Source organism: Callorhinchus milii, unplaced genomic scaffold (genome assembly GCF_018977255.1).
Source record: "Callorhinchus milii isolate IMCB2004 unplaced genomic scaffold, IMCB_Cmil_1.0 Scaffold6, whole genome shotgun sequence".
NCBI classification, from domain to species: Eukaryota; Metazoa; Chordata; class Chondrichthyes; order Chimaeriformes; family Callorhinchidae; genus Callorhinchus; species Callorhinchus milii.
The window spans coordinates 26,911,096-26,919,695 of NW_024704747.1; positions in this window are offsets into that span (position 1 = coordinate 26,911,096).

Here is an 8,600-nt window from a genome sequence, read left to right on the forward strand (position 1 = left end):
GGCTTTCATCTGGGATCTGATCACTTTCCTCCATCTACGCAATGTCCCCGCGATGTGCTCACCTTCAAATGCCTCTTGCCCCACCCTACTTCTGTGATGTCCTCCAGTCCTATTCCCCTGCTCACCACCTGCACTCCATGAAATCTGGCTTGTTCCATGTCCCAATCTGCTCCATCCAAATGTTGTCAGGCAAGTTTTTCAGGAACCTTGACAACACCCTCTGCAGCACTCTTTACTGAAACTTTACTCTCAGTTACCAAAGTGGCTTTACTGGTTTGGCAACAGCAGCAATATCCGCCTCACCTTGACACCACGGGGAACTAACATTTTGAAAAGCTTAAATGTAATGCCACTTCTGGTCAAACTTGAATGGTTTTGCAGCTTCCTTAGCCAAGCATCAAAGTCAGGATTGAGTTACAACCACATGAATCAGGCATTACATTTTGGAATTACAGTCGAGTATTTTCTTTGGACTGCTTGAAGGGCTTTCAAAACACTTCAAGATAGACATTTAAGAGGAAAGTAAGAATGTGTGCTCTATGAAGGTGGATTTTAGAAAAGTAACCATTTCAGAAAGTTGTAGGTAAGACTTACGTCTTCCATTCCTGACACCTCAGGGGTTATCCTTCACTTGTTAATAAAATAAAATGTGTTTTCATCTCTTCCTCCCACCCCACCCCTCAGTAAAATCAAATACACAAACAATAAACTGAAGACTCTCTGAGCAGAGAGTCCCTCATGTTGAAAAATGTTAAGAATGTTCATCCACTATCATTGAGACTCACAGAACTTCAGAGGTAAACTATTTCTTTACAATGATGGATGCAATGAAAGGGGAGGAGAGGATATTGCATTATTAAACCTGGTGGAAACATTCTCAGAATCTCAGATGTTGGGTGGACCCTGGGTATAAGCTCGCGAAGGAGGTAGGTGATGTAGTGAGATGCAGAAAAGTTGTCTTGGTCAGAAACTGGAAAGAGCCGAGCATCACACTGAATGCAAAAGGTGCCGTGCCAGCTAGAAAAGTTCACAAATGCTCACAAAAGTTCACAACTCAGCCTCGCTGCTTATAAGTCAGTGACGCTTGCTGTATACTTCTCTTTGGCTCACAAACTTGCAAACTCAACAAACTACTGTCCACTGTTCCACACATATGATGTTCGATGTTTCAGCATTCTTCATATCTAACTTCGAGGGGGGGGAAGAATGGGAATAAAACAGGAGTGTGGTTAACAGGCTGTAGAGTACCCAAAAGTTTGCAATGTTATATCATACAGTAAAAGGGTAATTGCAAGGATACTGAGCCCTGCAACGAAGTGAAGGTGAGTGTTACTGACAGCCAGAACAGCTAACTCCCGTTAGTTTCCAAATTCAGCTACTGACAATTATTGGCAATTTGCCTGGCTATCCCAAGAGTAAGTTCCTCTGGTTCAGTAGCTTGCAAACTCCATTTACAACTCCCAGTCCACTTTAAATATTGGCTAAGGCAATCAAATCCACTACATGACATTCCAGCTACTATAATTTGTGGCAAATCCCTGCACTTTAAAAGTACTGTAAGCCCTCCTAACAATTTGATTCCACATTATTCTGATTGACTGNAAAAAGTAGGTTTCATTATTTTCATATTAATAGCTGGCATAAACTTAAAATATTCCAGTTGTATTTTCAATACCAATTGAACAGGCCTTCACATTCATCTATCACAGCAGGACCCACACAGAGCAGAGCCCAGACGATCAGAAATCCCAAGTGAGTTTTCCATTCAGAAACTGCTATAGTTATTTATTCATTACTGCTAAATTGACAGCTAATCTTTGTGGACGACATAATCTATAACAATAATAATCCTTGCATTTGATACAGCGCCTTATCACGCCTTTGAGCCATCTCAAAGCGCTTCACGGGATAATAATAATAATAATAATCCTTGCATTTGATATAGCGCTTTTCACGTCGGGAGGATGTCCCAAAGCGCTTTACAGAACACACTGTAAAGTGAATTGACTGTATATTTGTGGGCGAACGCGGCAGCCAATTGCGCACAGCAATGTCCCACAAACAGTCGTAGATTGAAAATGACCAATTTATTATTGTTTTTGGTTTTGGAGGGATTATTATTAGGCTCTGTGTGGAGTAAGGAAACTTGCCCAAGGTTTCGCCCTCTGCCTGGAATTGAACTCAGGTCTCTCGCTTGCAAAGCGAGTGCTCTAACCGCTGAGCTACAGGACTCCACAATACACTTTAAAGGAGACTGCCTGTGTATTTTGAGTAAATCCCTTAACAGTCTTTCATTATATATTACATATATATCTATATTCCACTACCTTACAAGTACATAAGGTATAACCTTACCAGATAGATGGTTATATTCCATGTTTTGTCCACGTGTAGGTCTATGTACATTTATAATAATAATAATCCTTGTATTTGATATAGCGCCTTATCACGTTTTCGAGACATCTCAAAGTGCTTCGCATAATATTCTGTAAAGTGAATTGACTGTATATTTTGTGGGCGAAACAGTTGTCAGAAGGTGATTTAAATGTAGCTATCAGCAGCAACAACCCCGAACGCAAAAAGTCGCACTCCAGCAGATAGTTTTGCTTAAAGTAATTTTTATCAATGCAGTAAGTGTTCAGAAAAAAAATTATGTTATGACTAAGATCCTAAAACCTATTAGTTCCAAGTGCCTTTTGTTGGTGCTGATGCAAAATGATCAGTGGGGAATAGAATCAAAGTTCATTTGCAGCTGACGTGTTGCCTTGGGTTTCCCAACAACAGACTTGTATTTTTCCCGGATGCTGCTGTACAAATGTGCTTTTGCAAATGGTAGGAATAGGTTACTAATGGGATCTTTTCTGGATCTTTTTCATGACCTTTCCACCTTTTTTTGAAATGGACCTTAAAAGAAATGTTATAGGAATTCCATCTTCCCCGGTCAGTGTGTAGTTTCAAAGTTTCAATGCGAAACGATTAAATTGGTGTAGTTGGAACAATTTGTCCAAATAAAATAAAAACACCCCAAAAAAATTACAATTTGGTTACTCAATCCACGACTGTTTGTGAAACACTGCCGTGCTGCCGTGTTTCGCAGTCAATCCATTTTACAGTATTTTCTGTAAAGCACTTTGAGACATCTGCACGATGTGATAAGGTGCTATATCAAATGCAAGGATTATTATTATTATTCACACAGCACTGTGCGGTTAACAAATAATTTACAAATTGGTGACGTCCACGATTACATTTGACCAAATTTCCAATTGAAAAATCTTGATTTTCTTTGTTTTATTTTTGCACCAAGTGAATAAATATGCCATGACCGCAATTTTTAATTGAGGTTTTGCAACTGCGATTTGAAGATCCCGATGGAATAATTGTAACCAATTGCCTGCCTCATCATAGCCTCATTAAACTGCTGAAAATATTGCCTGTTAATGTCTACATTTTACTGTGTGCGAATACTCTTAGAACAATCAATTTAAGATTCTGGCAATGTGTTTCGGACAGTCTGAAACCACTTTGCCACAGGACTGTATTAGTGTATACCAGCAGAGACTTACAAATAAAATGTCTAAATTCCATAGACTGACATGAATCCAATTGTCACCAGGTTGCATTCAAATCCATGATTCGTTGGACCCACACTAGGAACCCCACCTCTAGCATCTAAAAAAAATTGTTTCTGAAATGATGCCTCTGCTCTCATTTCACTAACCCCCCCCCCCCCCTTCCCAGTAAATGATAAACTCTGTCCATGCCTCATTTTGACCCAAAAAAGGGAATCACTGAAATCCTTATTAGAATATAGTAACAATAACAATGTGCCTTACTGTAATGCAATATCAATCTATATCGGGACAGCCAACTCTTTGGAGAACTAAAACCCAATTCAAAATGGAAAATTCTGGGAAACTGGGAGAGGTCAAAGAATGTGGATATCAAAAACTTTCTCCAGAAAGACATTGCATCGACCACATTGGGGATTTCAGAGGAATTTTCCCACCGAGCTTTGGGAAGGCAAAGAACTGTTACTTGGAGACGGATTTTGAAATGAATTTCGAGTGGAGACTCCGAAAAAACTTCAAAGTCAAACACTTTTTTAAAGAACCACAATAATGTTAAGTATTTACAATTTCAACCATTCTCAACACATTACAAAAAAGAACAAATAATAATAACGTTACTAAATTTAGGATCATCAGCTTTTTGGGGGATATGGTGAATCAATTGTATGCGAAAAAGTAATGATTACAAGATCAAGGTCAGAACTCTTTATCATAGACTGTAGCTGATTCCTGTTTTATTAATTTACACAGCTGTGTAACCACAAAGGACTGATACTTCTTTAACTTCTAAAAGTTCTTGCAAGGCCAAAATTACCACTGAGACAAGCCACTATAATTATCATCCTTTTAAATGTAAATTGGAATCGTAACATGCTCCCATTCTCCATCCTGCTCCATGTGCTGCTTACTATTGAGACAGCCTATTAAAGCCTTGGAAGATAAATGAAGTCTTGCTGCAGTGAACCCATCATATTAATGGATTTTTTTTTACACAATACTTATTATGGCTGGGATAACCCAGCTTCTTTCATCTGGCAATCAGGGCTAAAATACCGCAAATGACCATGGAATCGTAATAGCATCATAATCATTGCAGTAGAAGCTGGATGATCAAGTAATATTGATATCCAGCTAATAATGATAGATAGATGTTCACTCACTTATTTAAGTATGTGTGAGATGTTTTGTTCCATTGTGACCAATCACATTTTCAATTAATTTAATAATGAAATTGAATTCTCCAAACACACATCATACCAGTGATATTGAATGCTTGGTTCATTGCCCAGTTAGATCTCAAGCTTTATCCTAAATCTCAGTGACACAGATTAAATAATTTGTCATAGACTGGAAGCACACTCATATAATGATGGAAACCCCAGGATAAACTACCAACCTTTCTTAAAAGGTGATTTAACCTTTATAAAGCTTGGAGCAAACCTGCTCTCGGTGTTTAATTTCTGCAAATATAATTTGTTGTGGTCTGTGCTTGTAATTTCCAAATAAATTAAAAAGAACTGGAGAAACTGCTGTGCGTAATTGGCTGCTGCGTTTCGCCCGCAAAATATAAAGTCAATTCACTTTACAGTATATTCTGTGAAGCGCTTTGAGACGTCTCAATAACCTGATAAAGCGCAATATCAAATGCAAGGATTCTTATTATTATTAAGTATAACTTCCAAATTAAGAGTGAATGTAAGATTTTTCAAAATTTTGCATAATGTTACATTTTAAAACAAAGTCTTAAGGCCATGAGAAAATTTCAGGCTTTGGATGTCCCATCTATTTTCAGAAAACTTTTATCAGAAATAGAAAATACAATACAATGTTTCCTCTGATTTTGTCAGTACAATGAATCAAACGAATGCTTGTACTAATATGTAATACTGTACAGGACATACCATTTAAGAGCAAGTTCTTCTTAATCTGATCCATCTAAAGAACCTTTATTCACTAATCAGTTGTACCATCTAGCTTCAACTTGCTACTCAGTTCATGCAGAATCACTTATTCAAAACATTTAATGTATCTGCTGTATCCACCCTGGATTTCTATGCTGTCTTAAACTTTTTAAAAAAGAATTATGTCGGTCCATTTTTCAACTTGAGCAGCTGCTGGAAATAGAGCCAGATGTTAAGACAGTGAGAGCTAGACAAATTAGACAATTGTGCCATTCAGTGATTCTGTCTGTTGCACACTGCACCTATATACGAGTCGGGGTGGAGCCGGGATGGGGGCAGACAGGCTACAAGAGATGGTCTTTCAATATGCAGTAATTTAATATACGTATATTAACGTTTAATGATGCAGAGTGCTTCCGCCTTACAGTGTACACTAGTTTTCTCTCTGACAATGTCTACTGGCGACTGGACTGACTGTTGGTGCCAGACAGCAATCAGTCTAAATTTTTCAACCCGCTCAGTGGTAATCCACTGTTTAGAGCCTATGATCCTACACTAATCTCCCAGCTATTGTTTTTTTTTAACTACACACACAGATCTCAAATTAGAATTCCATTGTACTGCTTTTGTCAGTGGTGGGTATAAGCTTTTATTTCCTCACAAATTCCTGATCTCCTATGGTTCCTTCTGCATCATAGTTTATAATTACAAATAATAGGTCATAATGCATTCCATGAAGCGCTTTGAAACGTCTCAACGATGTGATAAGGTACTATATCAAATGCAAGGATTAGTATTACGTACCCTGACCCCCACATACAATTAGTCAAACCTCCTCCCAATAAGTGCCCGATCAAGAAACTGGTATTCGCTGTATATACAATAATTGTAGCTGATTGATGACTTTCGATTTTGTTTAAAGTTTTGCTTCAACCATATAGCAAAATTGATACGAATAAAACTCTTCATAACAAGTTTATCCCTTTAACTTTCATAAACCCATTTTAATACAATATTAGTTCTTGAGCATAATCAGTCATCACTTAGGAAAGTTACTTTGCCTTTTTTAGGAAACCCACAGAGCTGTTTGTGGAACGAAGGATGAACTTCAGAGTTTTGCATTATGTAAGAATAATTCATATTCTGCCAACAGCTCTATAATTCCCCCACTTATGTGGTTACTCAGACATGAATTGTCACAAAATTAGCCGTATTCTAAAGAAAATGTGCCATTTATGCTGACCCCCTTCTAATCTTTCCCGTTGTATCTTTTACTTTTTCTACAATTCCTGAATGTCAGATGCACTACTTCCATTGAATTAAACATACTAAACACACTACTAGGTAGATATCTGCAGATATAAAGAGTATTTGGATAAGAATATTTTACCTTAGCACACTTCTTCTTGTTTCCAAACGACTGGATTCCGTGACCTAAAGTAACCTATAAACTCTGTGAAAATCAGGGCTCAATGTGCCATACTATAGAATGGCAATTCAGAAGCTGATAACTGCAGTTCCCCTTACGATCAGTTACTAATCTCTTGGGAGCTATCAAAAGGAGGTGCAGTCGAGGCTGAGCATTTTCGCAGAATAAGGGAAGAAAATAAACAGGGAGGACAACTCAGGCTTTCTTATTCTCTGCTATTTTTCTTCCAATTTTCTCCCATCTCGGAAGGGTGTTGAACTGTTTTTTTCCCCTTCTACGGAGGTAACGTTCCATGGAAGTGGTGCACCTTGCAGTGCCCCCAATACCTCAGCCAAAGTAGTTGCTATTCATGTGTGAGCCTTTGACATTATTCAGAGTCTATTCCATTGTGTGTGTGTATGTGCGTATGTGTGATCACAGAGTCCTATCATGTCCTCACCTGACCAACACATGCCTATAACTCCCAGTAGAAGTCTTTAAAAAGAGATCAGAAGTAAGAGCACTTTCTGGTTCTGAGTTTATTTTCTTATGATACAGAGTCCCTTGCACCCTCTCTCTACCAATGTCATAACGTTGGGGGAAACTGAAAACAGCAAATTGCATTTATATAGTGCCTTTCACGTCGGGAGGACAGTTGAATGTTTGCACTTGAGGTGGGAGTTGGAGGTGGGGACAGAGTGGGTGGGGGGAAGATGACCGAAGGCATGGTCAAAGAGGAAAGTCTTGAGACAGACCTTGTAGAAGATGAGGGACGGGGCAAGGCAAAGAGACTCCAGAGGTTCTAGAGAGTGGGGGCAGGTAGGCTGAAAGCCTGACCACCAATGGTGGCTTTCTGCCTATCTCTCAATGTCTCATATTGTCCACTTTGTGTCATTCTCCCTCATGAAAGCCATTATATCAATGCAAGTTATTATAGGGGTAGGGTTAATGTACCAATTATTGTAACAAACTCTACTTTTTAACTGCTCAAAAATGTTGTACTCTATACCACAAATGTGCTGTGTTTTACAAAATGTCAAATGTGGTCATTATTTACAGCATGAAAAATATTTTTGTTAATTAACCATTCCTTGAGTTTCAATATGTCCCTGTGTGATTTAGAACAACTCCAGAACATGCAAAAGGAACATGCCAGCATCCTGTAGCTCAGTGATTAGAGCACTCGCTTTGCAAGTGAGAGACCTGAGTTCAATTCCAGGCAGAGGGCGAAACCTTGGGCAAGTTTCCTTACTCCACACAGAGCCTAATAATAATCCCTCCAAAACCCAAAACAATAATAAATTGGTCATTTTCAATCCACGACCGATTGTGGGACACTGCGGTGCGCAATTGGCCGCCGCGTTCGCCCCCAAATATACAGTCAATTCACTTTACAGTATATTCTGTGAAGCGCTTTGGGACGTCGAGAAGACGTGAAAAGCGCTCTATCAAATGCGAGGATGATGATGATGATTATTATTATTATTATTAAAACAGCAAGCGAGCGGAGAGCACGCGCACGCGCCTGCTTGCAAACGGCGTTGCGAAAAGCAGCAGCAGCAGCGTAAATATCAGGTGTCGGACAGCGGGTCAGTCAATCCACCCACAATAAAGCTCACAGGTGTGCACAGGTGAGGCTCGACTGCTTGTGACCTGGGGTCTGTCTGGGGTCTGTCTGTCACTCACACTGCTGCTCCCAGGGGGCGGGGTTTGCCTGAG